Genomic DNA, 19,156 nt, shown 5'->3' with positions numbered 1-19,156 from the left:
TCAGCTTATTGTCCTCCATGGAATGCATTTATTTTTACTATTTCCCTCTTTAATTTTAACAGGAATTATCTCGCTCATTTTTTTTTAATAGCAAGTCTCACATTATACTGATTCATAATCTGTCTCAAACTTCTTTTTTGTCATATTAAGGATTTATTTACTTTTATAAAGTCAGATTTACAGAGAGAAGGAGAGACAAACAGAAGATCTTCTGTCCCCCAATTCACTCCCCAAGTGGCTGCAATGCCAGAGCCAAGCAAATCTGAAGCCAGGGCCCAGGAACTTCTTCTGGGTCCCCCTTGCGGGTGCCAGGTCCCAAAGCTTTGGGCCATCCTCAACTACTTTCCCAGGCCACAAGCAGGGAGCTGGATGGGAAGTAGAGCAGCCGAGACTGTCACCGGCACCCTTATGGGATCCCAGCCCATGCAAGGTAAGGATTTAGCCACTGAGCCATCGCACCGAGCCCAGAAACTTCTTAATTTGGAAAATCATTGCAAGATATTACCTTGCTATGTTCAATAATGACAGAGCTCCTTTGTTTGTGATATTCCTATATTCAGGCTTTTTTTTAACTGACACCCAATCCTACCAATGGGTCAGTATAATATGATGCGTAGTTTGAGCTGATAGATATGTAGATTGCCTATATTCGATTCGGCACACATTGTATACAGGGTTCACCATGTGAGTCGGACAACATCGGATAACTGTACAGGACATTTGGTCAGGCAGTGGCACAGCCAGGCTGCCAGAAAAGTGTCTAAATACCTGCTGTCGGGTGCCGTGTTAATCCTGTCTCAGACCACACACAAAGCCTGCATTGTCCAGCTGTGCTCCACAGAACACATCTTGATTTTCACTGATTCAGTCATTCTTTTCTCCCTACAGCAATCCTAGAACTGCTATTTACTTCATTTGCTCAGTTTTCAAATTCACACCATTGCACACAACAGTATTCATGTTGGCGTTCAACAAGTAATTTGCTAGAATTTGATGTAATTCACAGAATTCAGGGGCACTGCTGAGGTATAGTGTGTAAAGCTGCTGCCAGTAGTGCCAGCAGCTCAAACAGACACCGGTTCACGTCTGGCTTGATTAGCACTCTGCGATACTACAATTAGGCCATAACCATCCCTTACAGTGAATCTTTTTTTATGAAAAGGGATTCACTGTAAGAGTCCTTCCCAAACATTCATTCACAGCCCATAGAAGTCTAAAGCACTACAAATACGAAGTCTAGCAGTTTCCTCGCAAACAGTATTATCTGAAAAGTGGCATGTAGTTGCAACCCGACCCTCAGAGGAAGTTTGCAGATTCCTTAACGGGGTGCTCCATCACGACTCGGTTCTTCAAAATCGGACTTTTCCACCGCCGCTCTTCTGGGGAGGAACTTGAACCGATGCAGGAAGACAAACAAACCCTCGCCATGACTACAGAGACTGTCCCGAGGCAACTTTCCATTTCAGAACCCCATTGCAGTCACGTGACAAGACCACAGCCCTGGCAACCCCAGTCACACTTTGGAAATGTTCCTTCCACCAGAGCCACATGAACTCCCCTGTATTGTATGAGCTCCAACAGTTAAGTCCTGGTGTCGAAGATCACAGGAGTGCTGTTAAAATCGGCCCATAGCTAAAGCGGAGTGGGGAAAGGAAGCTGAGCTCAGTTACCACTTGTTTGCTATGTTACTAACAATACGTTCTTTGATGTTTTTAGTATTAAGTGTGGCGGACAGTTTTTTTTTTTTTCTCCATTATAGGTTATTGCAAAAAGCTTTAGGGCGAAGCATTTTAAAATACAGGAAGAAGAAATACTTTGATACTAAAGCAGGGCTGGTGAGAATGGGACTGAGGACTCTACAAGATTTACAGGAATTAAGTCAATGTCTTATTGTGTGCTGGGCGACTAGGAGGTATCCCCTAAATAACAGCCTATTTGGATGACTAGACAGAGATAGTTATAATTGAACCCCATCTGCATTTTGTAAGAGAAAAAAATGATTAACATATGCACTCAGTTGGGAACAGGCAGACCTGTGAATAAAGTTGGCACATGGCTGGACGACGGATGACCACACCTCCAGCCCTGCCGGGGGCCCACAGGCCAGGGGAGCACTAAGGGAGGAGGACGTGGAATGGAGAGCTGGCTTCACTGAGATCTCATCCTTAAAGTCATCAGCTTGCCTGCATTAATGCCATCAGGAGCCAGCAGTAATCACCCACTCTAGGAATTCTCACACTGCTGCTGGATTTCACTCCTCTTCAACTCTTGAGCAAAGGTTTAAGCTAATCAAGACACCATTTCCTTCAACATCTTACAGCGATGCCCAGGGGCCTTTGTGAGTGAACAAACAGCCAGTTCTCTCAATAAATGTACAGGTGGAAATCGGTTTATGGACATGCTTTTCATTCTTTAATCTCACTACTTGTTGCCTTTTCTGTTTTATTGGACCATGTATTTACGAAAGGGTATTTACTAAAAGTATTAAAACAACTAACACCCACTTCTACCCTATTCAGCATGGGAAATCAAAGATTTTCAACCCATCTGAAGCCCTGGTCTCTTTATCCCTGTTCATAGACCCCTCTCTCCCTGCTGGAGATAACTCCCTCAACTTTGGGAAATTATTAAATACAACCTTCAGATTTTTCTCCGTATGCATTCATCCCTAAAAACATATAATACTGCTTACACACATATGGCCTACATATAATAGGTATCCTAAATTGAAGATTCTTCACAAATTGTTTCATGCTAAACGATTGTCTCTATCGATAAATATAACTTAAAAATTAATTGTATAATTTTAGCATATCTTTATCAACTGCATTTTTATTCAGATTTAGACTCTTTGAAGCTTTTGTTGTGGTTACAGTCATTTTTAGAAGCATTTATCAGCATGTCCCCCGGCAGACTGCAAGAGCTTATCAAAGGCAGAAAACTTACAGTAGTAACAAGGGTGCCACTGCAAATCCACCGATCATTGCGAGCTATTTCATTTTCATTCAAAGTGAAATCTTTTTATCCTCACATTAACCCTTTGAAGGAAGGTTATCATCATTTTACATATGTGGAAAAATATGAGGGCGATGTTGTGGGTAGCATGAATTTACAGCTTTACCAAATATAGCTGATTATTCTTTGAAGTTATAATAATTTCCAATGTTCTCATTAATGCTAAAAGTTGTTATTCATCCATAGATCAATCATATAAATTCATATAATAAAGACTGAGAGAGAGAGCAAAATAAATTCTGTCTTAGAAGTGGAAGGAGGGGACCCAGCAAGGTGGCCTAGCGGCTAAAGTCCTCACCTTGCACGCGCCGGGATCCCCATATGGACACCGGCTCTAACCCCATCAGCCCCGCTTCCCATCCAGCTTCCTGCCTGTGGCCTGGGAAAGCAGTGCAGGATGCCCAGAGCCTTGGGACCCTGAACCCATGTAAAACTCCTGGAAGAAGCTCCAGGGTCCTGGCTTTGGATCAGCTCAGCTCCAGTCATTGCGGCAGCTTGGGGAGTGAATCAATGGACAGATCTTCCTCTCTGTCTCTCCTCCTCTCTGCATATCTGACTTTCCAATAAAAAGAAAGGAATCTTAAAAAAAAAAAAAGCAAGGAGGTCACACGCAGAGTTATGCATTACAATACACAGAGAGCTCCGGAGGAGAAGGAGGAGGCGACATGTTCCTGGTCTCCGGGTGCATACCTGTCTAAGGGGCAGAGACACAGCACTGGTCTTTGTTTTTCCAATGTTCACAGGGCTCTGAATTAACATCTTAAGAACAGATAGCCAATTGTTTCCAACCTCCAGCTTTTTTCTCAGTTTAAACATCATTAACTTGTCCGTGAGTGTCATTATCGCCTCCAACACATCTTTCTGTGTGAATCATGAAGGAGTTTTTCCCAGCCTTGGTTCATTTCCTTATAGCTCCCCTAGGAGGAAATAATATAGGCAGCGTGTTTGATTGTTGGAGAAACATGCTTGGAGTATGAACACAAAGAGATGAAATATTTTTGCAACTGTGGTCAAATCAAATAAAAATCAAACTCTGCAACTCATGGAGGCTGTGGGAAATGTCATTTTTCACAAACACGCTGACACTAAGGAGATTTCAGAAGTTCACAGAAGATGGAATTGAATTCAGGGTAAGGTTAATTTGGTGAAAAATATTTTGAAATTCATGCATAGTTTATTCATCATAGACACATCCCGTTACTGTTTCTGAAGGGCCCTCAGATGAATGCTTGAAGCTACAGTGATTTCAACATCCCACCCAATGGAAAATTCCCACAATGTTGGGCATGGGCTTTGTGCCACAGGACAGCTGATTCTTTCTTCATCAAAGAGATCCTCTGTCTGCAGCAGGATTTAGAAACTCTGGCATTTTTGTAAGGGAGCTATGCAAACACACTTGTCTAAGTAAAAGGGTAAGGCTGGCTTTGTAAATAAATACAACTTCAAACCATAAACATGTTAGGCTATGCTTGAAACAACAAAACTGTATTTCAGTCTCACATCCCACGCTTTCATAGCGACTGCCTTTCCCCCCAGAAAACGTAGGCATCCCATCACCTCCCTAAGACACTAGCCTCTAGTCCCTGGAGGGAGAATTCAAGAGCTCAGGAAGGTCTGATCTGTTGCATTGAATCGAGCAAGCTTTTGGAGACAATGAATCATGCCTTCTGATTATGTCATTTTAGAGAAAACATCAAAAGCCACAACAGAAATTCCCTTCTTTTGTTTCTTTGACACCTCCATTCTGAAAAGATCTGAGTTTCTTAAATATCAACCTGCATTACTTATTGTTCCAGCTTTCTGCTATTGCAGACCCTGCAAAGCAAAGGTGACGTGAGAATAACTGGATCCCCACCGTTCACGTGGGAGACGTGGACTAAGCTGGTGGCTCCCAGCCTTCCCCATCCAGCCCCAGCTTCTGTGGGCATCAGCAAGAGAACCACTGGGTAGATGCTCTCTTGCCTGTCTCTCTCTCCTTCTCTCAAAATTTAAACACTATTTTTAAATTTTCATTTAAAAATGAGATTTATAGTGGCCTTAAATCAATGAAAACGAGTTTGAAAACATTTTTCTGTAGCGGATGGGAAAACAGAAGCTGGGATTGTGTTTTGAATTTTCCTCTTTGTACGTTGTTCTTTCCTCTTGTTATTAACAAGCATCAGACGCATCCCATTCACAACCCTGAGGGGAAACTGTTCCGAGGGATCAACTGGGTGCTTGGAAAGCAGATCAAAGAGGGTGATTCCATTTTAGGAACTGAATCCTAGACCTATGGCAGGAGGCAGAAAGGGCAAGACCGCATCTGAATCCAGGGCATCAGCTGATGACAGGGCACTGAGTGCTCCCCCAGGGTCTGCAGAAACACCTGCTCATTACCAGGTGTAGGATTAAGCCTCTGCCTATAAAATAGGCTGGAAGTAGATTTAAAAAAGAAAAGGAGAGAAAACATAAGGAAGGATGAAGGAGGTGGCGTCCAGGAAGCACGGTAGGAAGAGTGATAGGATGGGAAATATTGCATTTGAAACTATATGTATAAAAAAATACATGTAATTGGTTTACCTTGCAGAAATAAAAAATGCTTAAAATATTAAATTCACATAAAAATACCTGTTGGTATCTGCAGAATGCTTGCATTTTCTGTTTAAAAATTGCTTAACACATAATAATCATATAATAGTGTGAGATAAACTGCACTATTTCAACACATGTTTACAATGTACACTGACACTGACAGAATCAAATAATTAGCATGTACGTTTCCTTATATGGAGCCAGCCAGCTCTTCACGTAGTGTATATAATGTTATCAGGAGCTATAATCACCCCAGTATCCTGGCGGACACCAGAATTTATCACTTTATGACTAATGGAAAACCAGATCATTTTACATGAAGGATCCTGATAGAGGGGACAGACTGAAAGTCGAATTAAGTCACATGTAGCTTTACAACTTTTGCCTTCACTGGTTGTTTCGGCCGACAATACATTTTACATTCATACTTACTATAGCTAAATATTTTCTCTCTCACAGACACCCTTTAAAAATGCAGTCAAGCAGGGCCAGCACCATAGCTTAGTAGGCTAAACTTCCACATTTGGCAGCAGTATCAAATATGGGCAAGTCCCAGCTGGCCAACTGCTTATGGCTTTGGAGAATAGCAGAGGATGGCTTGGGCCCCTGCACCCATGTACGCAGGAGTTTCCTGTCTTTGAATCAGCCTGGCTCCTATTGTTGGGGCCATTTGGAATCAGCAGATGGAAGACTTCTCTCTCTGTCTCTCTGTAACTTTGCCTTTCAAATAAAAATAAAATAAACCTTTAAGGAATAGTATCACCTTGTCCAAAGCGGTGGTTGCTTTTTTTTCTTTGCTCCCTGGCTGCTGTTCTTCTAGTCAGCTGGATAATTTCTTGACCACATGCTCGCTTCTTGCTGGGCCACAAGATGTCAGCCTACACCCAGTTAATTCAGATTTCTCCTGGAAGGGCTACACTCTTCCTTCTCCTGACCAAGTGAAATTTTGAGATTCTCAAGGTGTGAGACTGAGCTGCTGCTTACCTGGAATGCTCGTTGCACAGCCACCTGCCATGAACAGCCAGCAAAAGCCACGGTGACTTTCAGTGTCCTTCCACCACCCCCTAGCCCTTCAGTTAGATTCTAGGGAAGAAAGCCTGTCTGCCTGAGGGTCAGCTGTCTGGCAATGAGATTCTGCATTTCTTTTCTCTGCCACCCCCTGTGTTCACCCTGAGTGAGAGTCTCACATTCCCTGGAGCTTCGCTTCAGAGAATACATCATCATCATAGACACTTGCTCCACCAAATGGACACACACATTTCCTATGAATAACCCCATTTCTCTATGTTGTCTTTTGTAACCTGGGAAGGGGCACTGGGTGACCATTGCAGATGACAGAGATGGCACATCGCAGCCAGCCCCACGCTGTCTGCGCCTCTCCTTAGAATGTGGGAAAGGCCATTCGTTGGTGTTGTGCTTGGATTGTTCCAGGAACGCTGTGCAGATATCAAAGTCTACAGATACTCAGGTCCCTTCCAGGACATGGCATAGAAATTGACCAACACTTTAAATCCTCTCTAGGTTACTTATAATACCTAATGCAATGTCAACGCTACGTAAGCAGGTACATGGTATTGCTTTGGAGAGGGTAACAAGGGAATAAAAGCTGGGTGTGTTCAGCATAGCCACGGGTTATTCTCAGAGTCCATTTTGTTCTCTGTGGGTTCAGTTTGCTGGTGCAGAGTTCGCATATAGAGGCCAACCATGCTTGGCTCACCCTGTCCTTTGGTTTGTTGACGGCTGGCAATGTGGAGCTACAGTGAGCCTCCTCTGCAATGTCCTTGGAATTTACATGAATAGCAGTGATTCAAAAGAATGTGAATCAGTGTCCAGGACAAAAGGAAAATTAACCTGCCTTGGGTACTCATTTATCTGATGGTGGTTACATTAAGAAGTAATAGCAACCTCCCTCGACAAATAAGAAAACTTCAACCTCTGTGATGGGTTGCCAGCTTCCTCGGGGACTTACAGCCTGTAAGGGGAACAGGACACAGGTCTATTTGCTTTCCCAGCTAGCTACATCTTTTTGGCCCTTTATTTCTGCTGCTTTCGGTATAATATTCTATCTGGTCACTGGGTTTAGTTTGTAGACCGACTTAAGCTCTTAGGCACAGCTGATTTTCCGCAGCCAAGTCCCCTTTTCACAGCAAGTTTACAGCAAGCTAAAATGCCAGACGCAGCTAGGGGCTTAATAGGTCCTTTATTCCAGCAGGGTAGGGACAGGAGCAGGGAGGAGGGGCAGGGAACAAGAAGGGAAACATCTCCCGCCACTGTGGAAGGATGGGGGGCTGCCAGGGCAGGGGTTTGGGACAAGATGGAGGAGGACGGGACAGGGGAGAGTCAGGAAAAGGAGGAAGAAGGGAAGGGGGTGTGGGGAATTGGTTGTGAGGGGCTGTGGGTAGACCCCAAGGGATCGGTCACTGAGACTGTCACAGGTGATTGATAGGTGGGTGGAGATTAGGGGAAGGGGAACAGTGGGTGAGGTTCTCAGGTAAGATGCCATGAGCTTACATTTCATTGGATAACCAGAATGCTCCAAATTTTGCAATCAGTGGGAAGAGGGAAGCAGATATGAAATGGTTCACTCCTCACAACTGGGCCAGGTCATCTTTCTGAATCACAGGTTTTACATAATCACAATGGAGAAAAACTTTATATAAACAAAAACTCCTTGAGAAAACATAAATCCTCATTCACAGGGGGCTGCCACAAGGCATCGTTCCCACCCTTCTCAATCATTTAAGCTTCCAGGTGTCTCTGACCCAGTGGCTTAGCACTGCGGAGTTCATACTGGAAACAGAGGACGCTCTTGGCGCTAACATGAACAGTGAGCACCTGGGAGAGAACTGAACCACATTTCAAGGTCTGGACAGAGCTAATAATGAATGTCCAAAAGGAGCTGCTAACCCTACTATCTGACCCTTGGTGATAACGGTTATGCAAATCTTTTAAACAAAGATAACATCAGTAAGTCAGTCTGTGGCCTACTATGTACAGTTCCTGTAGGTATTCTCTCCCAAGCTCTACCTACTCCTTTCAAACTTACATGAAGACTTTAGGATCTCAAATGATTCACCATTCTTTTTTTTTTAAATAACCGATAACCTTGACATTAACTTTGCAGATATCAACATCTAAACACAAAGTCTTTGAACCCATCCATTATTTATTTATTCATTTACAGATATATTTGCTTATTTGAAAGGCAACATTACAGAGAATGAGAGAGAAAGAGATCTCTCCAAATGACCACAATAACCAGAATTCTAAAATCCTATCTGAATCTCCCACATGTATGCATGCAGGGGCCCGAGCCTATTTGTCATCTGCCATTGCCTTCCAAGGCACAGCAGCAGGGAGCTAGATTCAAAGTGGAGCAGAGATCAATGCCAATGTATAATAGGTTAAGCATACACTGCAGATCCAGCATCCCCCACTTCCAATCCAGCTCCCTACTTACAGCCTGGGAAAGCAGTAGAAAATGGTCTGAGTATTCAGGCTCCTGCACCCATGTGGTATGCCTGGAAGAAGTTTCTGGCTCCTGGCTTCTGATTGGCTCAACTTGGCCATTCTGAATAACTCTGCCTTGTCCCGCTCCCACCCTACTCTGTCTCTCCTACATTTTGTAATTCTGCGTTTGAAATAAAAATAAAATAAATATTTTAAGTGGAGCAGCCAGGATTTAAACTGCTACCTGTATGGGATATTGGCATCACAGGCCAGTAGCTTAACTCACTGTGCCACAATGTCAGCCACAAGACTATCTGTTCTAAACTATAACAATAAGCGTAAGATAAATTTCTTATTAAAATAAATTAATATAAACAAACAACAAATTGGGAGATGATGGACTGTTCTAAGAGTTGCATGTATGAATACAATGCACAGTTCCAAATGTGGATGCATCCAGCTGTGTTCAGCGGAGACTAAATTACCACAAATATTTGTGTCTTGATACAACTATTTTCCTTTTGAGACTTTTAAATTTATTTTTCTCTTACTTGAAAGACAGAAAGAGACAGAGAAAACTCCGTCATCCACTACCACCTGCTGCATCTCAGGGTGCACACTGGCAAGAAGTTGGATCTGAACCGGTCACTCTTTCATGGACTCCAACTGTCCTAAGCAGTGACTTCACCCTGTGTCACACACCTGCCTATTGATGTTAGTTTCCAAAATGGTAAAAATAAGATGTATAAAATTCCAAGCCGAAGAGCATCAGCTTGCCCTGTACTAACTTATTTCTAACAGATGCAGGGAATATTAAATTACCCTTGTACCATCTACAAAACCAGTTTCTAAACTAGGAAGATGAGTGGCCAGGTGCTCATCCTCCTGAGTGCGTGAGACCACTGGCCATCTGTGGGATGGTGCCGTTTTTTTGCATCCCCTCTGAAGTGCACGGGTCAACCCAGATATCCCAGTCAGTGCCAGCGGCAACACCCGTACAGCCTTCACAGGTTCAAAACCCTCTGGAGGCAGTTGTACGCTCACTGCGAATTTGAGGTATCTATCTCGTTCCCTGCAGGATGATGAAATGCACTTAACAGAATGGTCCCTGCTCGTTCTAAGAGGCACTTGCCCTTGTCACTAACAGCTCATTCAGCTTCTCCTTCCTTCAGTTAGCCTAATGAAGCTCACAATAGGTGAACAGAATGCTGTTGGCACCTACAAACTCTCTCCCAGCTAGGAACACACCTAACGGCTTATGGGAAATAAACTATAATAAAAAGGGACATGTCCATTCATATATACCCTCTATAATGATCAAAGTAATTATCATATCCAGCATGTTAGATTTATATCATTTCTTCACAGTGAGTACATGCAAAAAAAAACCTCTTGTTTACTTTTGAGATATGTGAATATGCACAAATGTTGATAAAAATTAATAATTGATAATTTTTAAAAATTGAAAGTGAGGGCCTGGTTTGATGGCTCAATGGCTAAATCCTGACCTTGCAAGCACCAGGATCCTATATGGGTGCTGGTTCATGTTCTAGCTGCTCCAATTCCAACCATGCTCCCTGCTTATGGCTAGGAGTGCATTAGAAAATGGCCCAAAGCCTCGGGACCCCGCATGAGCACAGGAGACCTGGAGGAGGTTCCTGGCTCCTGGCTGTGGATCAGCTCAGTTTCAGCTGTTGTGGCCACTTGGGGAATGAATTGATAGTTGGAAGATCTTTCTCTCTGAAAACCTGACTTTGGAATAAAAGTAAATACATCTTTTTTATTAAAAGTTGAAAATGAGATATTCTAAGCCAAGCAAAAGCCTAGTCCCCAAGGAATCTCGAGCCTTGAGTTTATGCTTTGGGGAGTGAATGTCAAGAAAGTGACAACGTGAGCTAAGTCTGGTACAGAGGGGGTGGGCAGGCGTTGGATAATAGACATGGTGAAGGAAGAATTTGGGGGTGAAAAATAAAATAGCACGCAGAAAAGCAGAGGAACACACAGCCAAGCAGGTTTGGGGAGCAGCAGGTGTAACAACCCCTATCACTCGTTTGGCTGGAATGTAGGGTGTGTAGAAATTGTATGTTAGAGATTGGGAAATAAAATTGGAAATTTAACCGCAGATGAAATCAGAGAGAGCCTTCACTGTCAAGTAAGTTTGACTGTAAACCACTGGGAGAGTTTAAGCTAAGTATCACCTCACGAACATTGTGCCTTTGACTGGTGAGCTATAGGGCACAGCACAGGACCCAGTAGAATGAGAGAAACTAAAAACTAAATAGTTATGTTGTGACTATGCTTCTAAGACTTGCTCCTTCATTTTTCCTAATGAACATATCAGTATGCCTTTTGAAAGCAAAATGTTTAGGTCTTATCAAAGTGGTAGAATGTATTGAGGTCAGTTTCAATTTGAATTTCCGTTGCTACGTGTGAATTTGTCTAATTTCATAGACTTTGGACCATCTGTTTCCTGCTGTGTGAGAAGCTTTGCTTGTGCCTTTTGATTTCTATAGGATTATTGTGATATTTCTGTTAAAGTCTGTCATTTAACTCATGATCTTTGATACCCAATTGCTATAAAAGCTCCACAGGAACTTCTATGTTTCTCAATTTCCATGTTGACAGATTGGATATCCTGGTCCATCTACTGGCAAAGGTGTGAGCGGTATCCTTTTTAAACTCAAGGCATGTATGTGTTGGCCATGATTGTCTCACACTCGTTTCTAGCCATGCTGCTATGACCAAAAAGGCCACAAATTCTTGAAAGTGCCACTTTAGGAGTACAACACTTCGGATCAGAGTACATGCCCCACCTGCCACCCAAATCAATCAAGTCACATTGGATTTGTGGTCTGTGGGATGCAACGGGTAACCTCCTCCTGCCATCTGCCTTGGTCTAACCTGAATTTTGCTTGCTTGTTACTAAATCAAATTTCCATATAGTTAGAATTCTGTTTTCACATGCACAGCATGTTATCTCAACACAAAATAACAAAAAGTTTTTTATGTTCAGTAGGAAAATTTCTTTTGGACCTAAATTCTATGTGTAACTAAATTTTATCTATACTTATGCTTTCAATGATAATTCCTACTGAGATTTAACACATAACTGTATTTTCCAAAAGTTTAGTATTCATAATCATTGCATTTGAATGGCAGAGAGAAAGAGACAAAGAAAGATCTTCCATCCAGTGGTTTACTTCCCAAATGTTCCCCATAGACGTGGGCTATGCCAGAGCCAGGAGCCAGGGATTCAATCTAGGTGTCTAATGTTGAGACAGGCGCTCACACACATTCCTTACTTTATTTAGATTTGCTAAAACATTTTTTTTCAATTTATTTCATCAATCATTCAAGATTTACTTATCTTTGATTAGATTATCCCTTGAATGTTGATAGCTTTACATGTCTTTATTCTGAACAGTATCATTTAGAAAGCTTTTCATCTAATTGCTTGCTTTAGTTTGTGGATATACAATTAATTCTGTATTTTTGACTTATGTCTATACACATTATTGACTTTACTATTTTTCACACATAAGTTCTCTTTCAATGGTATTTTAGTTGGATTTTTCATCACTACAATGAAATTAGTTGAAAGAATTAATTTTTTTTAAAAGAAGTAGAGTTGATTTGGACCACAGTCCCAAATCAGGAACACTCCATTAATTTCGCCTGTGATGAGGGGAATGCCAGGGGAGAGCAACGAGACAGTGCAAGTGGGTTCAACCGAAGGCTTTCCATTTAGTTCTCTGGAGAACTGTCAACCAAATTCGTGTGAGCCCAGGGCTTCCTACCATTTCAACATAACTGGACTTTGTCTTCTCAGTAGCATGAACTTACAGTATTAAACTTAGGGTTGAAATTTCTGCAGCAGCACAGTAGCCAAACCTTGCTCCAATAGTAGTTTTATACAGACAATCCTATCCAATTTGGTCTTGTTTGTTCAGGTATTTGTCTTACCTTATCCTTCCAACCTCTCCATTGCAATCCTGGAAAGAAATTGAAGCAATGCACAGCTTTTCTTGCTGTTAGACCTATAGGAAGTGCTTTCAACCTACCATCCTTAAATACTGTGCTTCCTGTACCTTTTTGTAAAATCAGATTAAGGGGAGTTTCTTTCCATATGAGTTTGCTGAGCAGTTGAGTGTGCATTGTGCTTTGTTTTCATGAATATGGAGTACTAGCCAGTTCATCTGACTGCATATACCTGTTAGATGCCTTTTCTCCTTCAGTCTACTTAGGGGAGATAGCACACACTGTGGAGACGACTGACATTAACCCGAGATGGAGGGAAAAAAAAGTATTTTTAATAATTCTCCAGACTTGGATTGTTACTATTTAGTTGAGGATTTTGTATCTGTGCTGATAAGTAAGATGGCTCAGTTAAGCTTCCCTTCCATAATGGTATCAGGACTCAGCATCAAGGTTAGCAAGTCTCATCAACACGTACGATAGCATTCACTCTGTGCCCTGGGACGGACTGTTTAACAGATGGAGGAATTATTTATCCTAGCAATGCCCGATGTATGCTGAAATGCTGTTATTGTGATGAGGCACAACTCTAGAACTGAATGTAAATGAAGAGATAAGATTCTTGGCTGCCTGATTCAGAATACTATATCCAAGGGAGGCAGGGGGAGGGGGAGTTCTATAAAAGGAAGTTAAAAGGGCAACAGTTTCTGGTACTGAATATGCTGTCTCTGGCCTCATTTCCTTTTTTGTAAAAGAAGAATTTCTGGATATGTGGCATCCGTCTGGATGTCACAACAAAAGATTTAGTATAGATTATGGGGTTGCAAAACCCCAAACAGAAACAGAGCCTGAGAACTGGCAGGTGGCACTCCCCACAGACTTTATTAGGATACATCTTATCTCAGCCACAGGGCCTGGCCTCCCAATGCTAATGAGCCAGCTCTGACTCAGCCTGGCTTCTTTCCTGAACACCAAAGCCCATGGGCACTCAGAGCAGGCACTCACCATGCTGCCTCTGGCTTCACCTGTGGCATTGAACCTTTCCATGAAACTCAAATGGCAGCCATCCATAGTTGCTCCCACAGCTGTTGCTACTAAACAGACATGTGTGTTCCATGTACGAATCTAAGTGAATATTTAAATCACATTTCTTTGCAGAGTTTTATTTTGCATAGGGTAAGTATGTTTGTGTGAAAGAAGACCTGGATTTGGGGTTGGAAAAAAGAGTGCTACTCTACCTCTGATAAGGGGGAACTTGGCAAGGAGTTAGTTGGGGGCAAATGAGGTGGAGGAGTCTCCCACAATTTCTCTCTCACAACCCTACACTTTAATTATTCTCTCTACCTTTCAATCAAGTAAGCCCACTTTCCCATGATGCACCTGTATCTCCTACACCAGAAAAGAGGAGATACCATGAAAAACATGAGTAAGCTAGAGTCCAGATGGAGGTGCCATGAATATCCCTGGAAACCACACACATGCTAAACCCTGCCCAACCTGCACCCCATATGTATATTCAATTAGGGCACAACTCCACATCTCGCAAAGGTGGCCAATGGACACTTGTCAGCTGTGTTTGGGCCACTTCTCCTGCCATCTCTCCAGCTCTCCTCAAGGGCCCTTTCACACCAAGAATCTCTCCTAGGGGGTCGCCTGCTCTCACAGAGTCTGCATTTCAATAAATCCTCTCGTGTAGTCACTCTCCTTATTCATCACTTTTGACTGATTCTCCCCTTCCAGGGCTGAGACTTGAGATAAAAACCGGGGAACGCTTCCTGGTAAGAGCTCTGCTCTAAGTCAGTAGCACATATAAGGCACACATCTATCCCAACTACAAAGAGTAAGTGTCCAACTCCTTTGAAATCAAGATTCCTGCCTCCAATCAAAATAGGCGGGGAGCAGGCTGAATTACCCAAAACTGACAGATGTAACCCGGAGATGGGAGGGGTTGAAGTTTCTCTTTCTATGTTGCTCGGTTCTTCTAACTGGGTTAATTCCAGTAGAAGGAAAAGCAGCCCTGACCGGTACCTGGGGACACTGTGAGGAAACTGGTACTAATCACAGGCTCTGGAGACACAGTCTTGGTCTACATTACTCAATGCGTCACAGTGCAGCATGAGACTTTCTTCACTGAGAAAGGGACTGGCACGGCAGGTTTGAATGGGATCTAGTAATTCAAGTGTTGTGTTGTTTGGGTTTGCTGCATCTACAGCTTTTCATGGAGGATGACAGTCCTAGTCTCCAGTGTCAACCATGGTCACTTGCCTTCCAGAGCCATCATTACACCTATTTCTCTTTGGTCCTTTGATCTTCACAGGTCTGCTTCTGAATTTAGAAAGGAGTATAACATGAACATGAGAGTGTTTCTAGCTTATTCCCTGACTCTTTAAGAATGTTTTTCCCCAACTAACCTCAATTTTACATCCATAAAGAGAAACTCCTTTTTATCTATAAAACCTCTGGAATGGTGGAAATGGTGACATAAACTTGTTTTAAAATAGCATGTCTGTTGTATTTTTTAATAATAGGCAATTTAAAACTTTGGGCTTCATGGCTAGTTGGAAAACAGTAAATGAAATCACTGCTGAATGCGTACAGACCTGGAAATACAGGGAGAGCTATATATTTACTGTATGCTATCCTAATGGGCAAATCACATCTCAGAATAGCCAAGTCGGCAGAGTTGGTCCGGAGTGGATCAGATTCAGAGGACAAGCCGCTGTTGCTTTGCCTCCAAACCTATGCAGATAGTTTCACATTAGGTAAAAAGATCTCAAATACAGACCACCTTCCAGTGCCTCTAAGACATTTATTTATTTATAAATACATAAAGAGAGAGACATATATACACATGTACATAATAATATATAATGATCTAAAAAACAGATCTAAGACACCAAACATCCCTTCAGCAGGCTGATTAGCTGAGGTGGACTAGATTTTTTAACTATATGATTAGAGAAGTGAATTAATTTTTTGGCCAGTTTAAGATATTAAGTAAATACAAGTTTCTTCTGATGTTTTTCCTAAAGAATTTTCTGAAAATGTTTGTGTGTTTATCAAAAGGAAAACCTCTTATTCTTAAGCCAAGTCTGTGTCACTGAATGTAGTATAGGTATGTCAACATCCTCTACTTAAGGCAGGAGTTTAATGCCAGGGTTCTGTCGGGTTTAACTTGTTTATACCATGTAAGGCCCAGGACCGTGAGTAGCTATGAAGGTTCAGGCTTACGCAGTCATCAAATATTTGGGCTGGATGAGACCTTAAACTAGACTCTTCCAGCTTTCCCATATCAGTAAATTATATATGAAATATTCACCTACCGTGGGCCTTTGAAGGTGAGGAAAAAGATGAATAAACTGAAAGGAGCCATTGATAGCCCAAGAGCTCTTGTGAATCCATATACACTCTAGAATAAGCTAACTGGGGCACAGTGATGGAAATGCTAAGGATTTAGATGGAACAGTGCACAGCTGGCATGACGCATGCAGGCGTTGATGAACACAATTGCGGTGACTGCCAAGGAAGAGAAGTCTGAGAAATGTTTTCAAATAGCCAGGCCAAAGGACTTCCAAAAACTATTTCCTATTTCATGAGCAGTAACTAAAGAGTTCTCAGGAAGTTCATATGAGAAAGAATATGTGTGGGCTACAATATTCTTCACATTTAAGCAATCTGTCCTTTTGATCCTATTTTTCCAAAAACTTATATGCTATATCAGTGCCACTTAGCTTGAAGGGACATGACTTGATGGAATAACTGAGGATTTAACTGGGTGTTATCCACAAAGAATAAAAAAATCAAAGTGCACTGTTGGGGTAGCAAGGCATCCAAAAGCTCCTAGGGTAGAGTACAGTAGACTCTCCGGTCTTGAGACATCAAGAGGGTGTTTCTGCCCTGGGTGGAACCAGTTTCTTCCAGACTCATATCTTTCTCTGCTTCATTTTACTCGGCAAGTGAAATGCCAGGGCGCACCTATCTAAACAGATACTCGAAGCACAGATGAGATCAGTCCATCATCCTCGACTCAGTGGAGAGATGAAGTGGGGAGAACAGCAAGGAAAAAGTTTGTATCATATCCCTAACAAAGCAGCAAGCCCACAGAGAAAAAAAATAGAACATCAACACAAGATTGTAACGACTTGTTTTGAGTTCAGCCACAGGCTTTGGTGGCTCTTGGGGTATTGCTGTTTCTTGCAAGGACCTTTGGCCTCTGGGCACACCCAAGGTACCCTTTGGGAAGAATGTTGCCATAAAGAGCTTAAACTGTGCCTGTGTTTATTTCCAAGGTCTACAAACCATTCATGTTGGAGTGGACGAGAGGGGCATGTGACCTCTGAATATGCTTGCGACCTACGGACGGTCACAAAAGAGCAAGTGAACAAGTAAGATCACGTTGTTACGCTCTGAGCCTTGGCAAGAACAACAGTGTCTGGACCAGCAAGACACGCAACTGGCTCCCTTGGTAAGACATCAGCAGCTTTCTTGAGCAGCTTACCAGATGCTAGCACTACAGGCCATGCACTGGGAACAAGAAAGAAGGAGTCCCCGTTCTGATACAGCCTCTCCCGCAAGACAAGGAAATGTATGTCTGTGTGGAATGCACGTGAGAAAATGAGAAGATGCCAGAGGAGTCTGAGAGAAGGTGTCCTTCTCGCAAAGTGGTTGGGTGGAGTGGGGGAAATACCATGTGGTGGCTCTTGTCATGACTTTGATTCATTTATCTGTTCCCTTGTGCAATCTCAAAACTACAGGTTAGATAAGAAGAACCTGTGCTATTGTTTTCTTAAATAAAAGGTTGTAGAATGCAATAGCTTAATAAACCATAAAATGCGGTTTGAGCCTTGGAATACTGCTGTGGTGTCTTCTCCGTGTAAAACCTCCTAAATTTCATTAAAGTCTTCTCTTCATAAGAGACTCCAGTCAAGAAGAGAACAATAATTCCTCTCAGAGAACCAAGGTCATTCAGTTGGTTCTAAATCGAAGGTAGAGCAATTTCTGTTGCACTGAACCATGGCTTTAGCAGACACCTAATTTATTCCATCCATTACTATCAAAACATTCCTTACACCTGTAAGAAATCAACTGAAAAATCACCTCTCTGAATATTGCATCCATGATTAGGTTCAGCCTTGATGTGACCTGTTTGTGTAAATAAATGTCTCATAAATATATATTCCTGTCTGTTGTTTCTCGTGGTAGGTGTGCTGATTCGGGCAGTTTCATCCATGAACTGCAAACAAGCAATACATACGAAAAATAAACTAGAGCTTAGAGGTGGAAAGCCACACCTCTCGATCCAGCTCACAGCACAGGTGAAGTTACAAAATCCGAGAGGGTCTGGGCCTCATCTCAGAAGAGAGAATCAACAATTGATCAGCATACAGAAATATTGTCCCTGCTGCACCACATGCTACAGAGCAGCAGAGACTAAATCTCGTAGTCCCAGGAAAAACAGCATTCATAAAGTGAAATTCTTAGCCAACCGTTTGCTCTCTTTGGCCTCAACTTTCTGATTCTTGAAATAAGAATAAAAGTACCTGCTCTTTTCCTCAGCCATATGGTTGCAATAGCATTACATGTCATAGGAAATCATATGCAAACATGTTTCTCTTGCATTACAATTTCCCTCATTAAAAAAAAAAAAGTGAAACCTGAAGTCTTCTAAAAATGCCATCTCTTACAACCCCAAACACTATAATGTGAAATTTCAAAGATTTTCAGAAGGAAGGTTTGGGAACAAAATCTTTTCAATAACCAAGGGCATTCTATGTGGGACAGTCCGTGTGGTTGGGAAGACAGAGTTTGGGGCAAGAGCCAAGGCAGTAATTCCTTTTTATTTATAATCAGGGCACTTTCTACATAATTCCACATACTAAACCCTCTGAATCTTTGTCTATGTTTGGAGGATAAAGAGATGAAAACCACATACTAGAGCTTTCTCATTCGAAATATAAACATTAAAGAAGAAGTGTAGGTTTTGAAAATAAATGGCTGTTAGTCTTGATGGACATTCAGTGCTCAACATGGGAACAGGGCTCAAGCCTGAGGTTGCCAACTCCACTTCCAAAGCCAGGTTCCTGCTGATGAGCATCTCAGGAGGCAGTAGACGAGAAAGCAAATGAGGGACTGAGGGTGAGTCCCT

The 19,156-nt window shown here is 42.2% G+C and overlaps 1 long non-coding RNA gene across 1 annotated transcript in view; it reads right to left on the bottom strand.

The window, feature by feature from the left end:
- The window catches only part of LOC121157504, a 153,263-nt gene that overhangs the window by 69,438 nt on the left and 64,669 nt on the right, over window positions 1–19,156 (bottom strand). The gene's annotated exons all lie outside the window — the stretch shown is intronic.

This window comes from Ochotona curzoniae, unplaced genomic scaffold, assembly GCF_017591425.1.
Source record: "Ochotona curzoniae isolate NIBS_2020 unplaced genomic scaffold, NIBS_Ocur_1.0 contig_3520, whole genome shotgun sequence".
Classification (NCBI taxonomy): Eukaryota; Metazoa; Chordata; class Mammalia; order Lagomorpha; family Ochotonidae; genus Ochotona; species Ochotona curzoniae.
The sequence above is the reverse complement of the archived record's forward strand: the minus strand, read 5'-3'. Positions and strand labels throughout refer to the sequence as shown.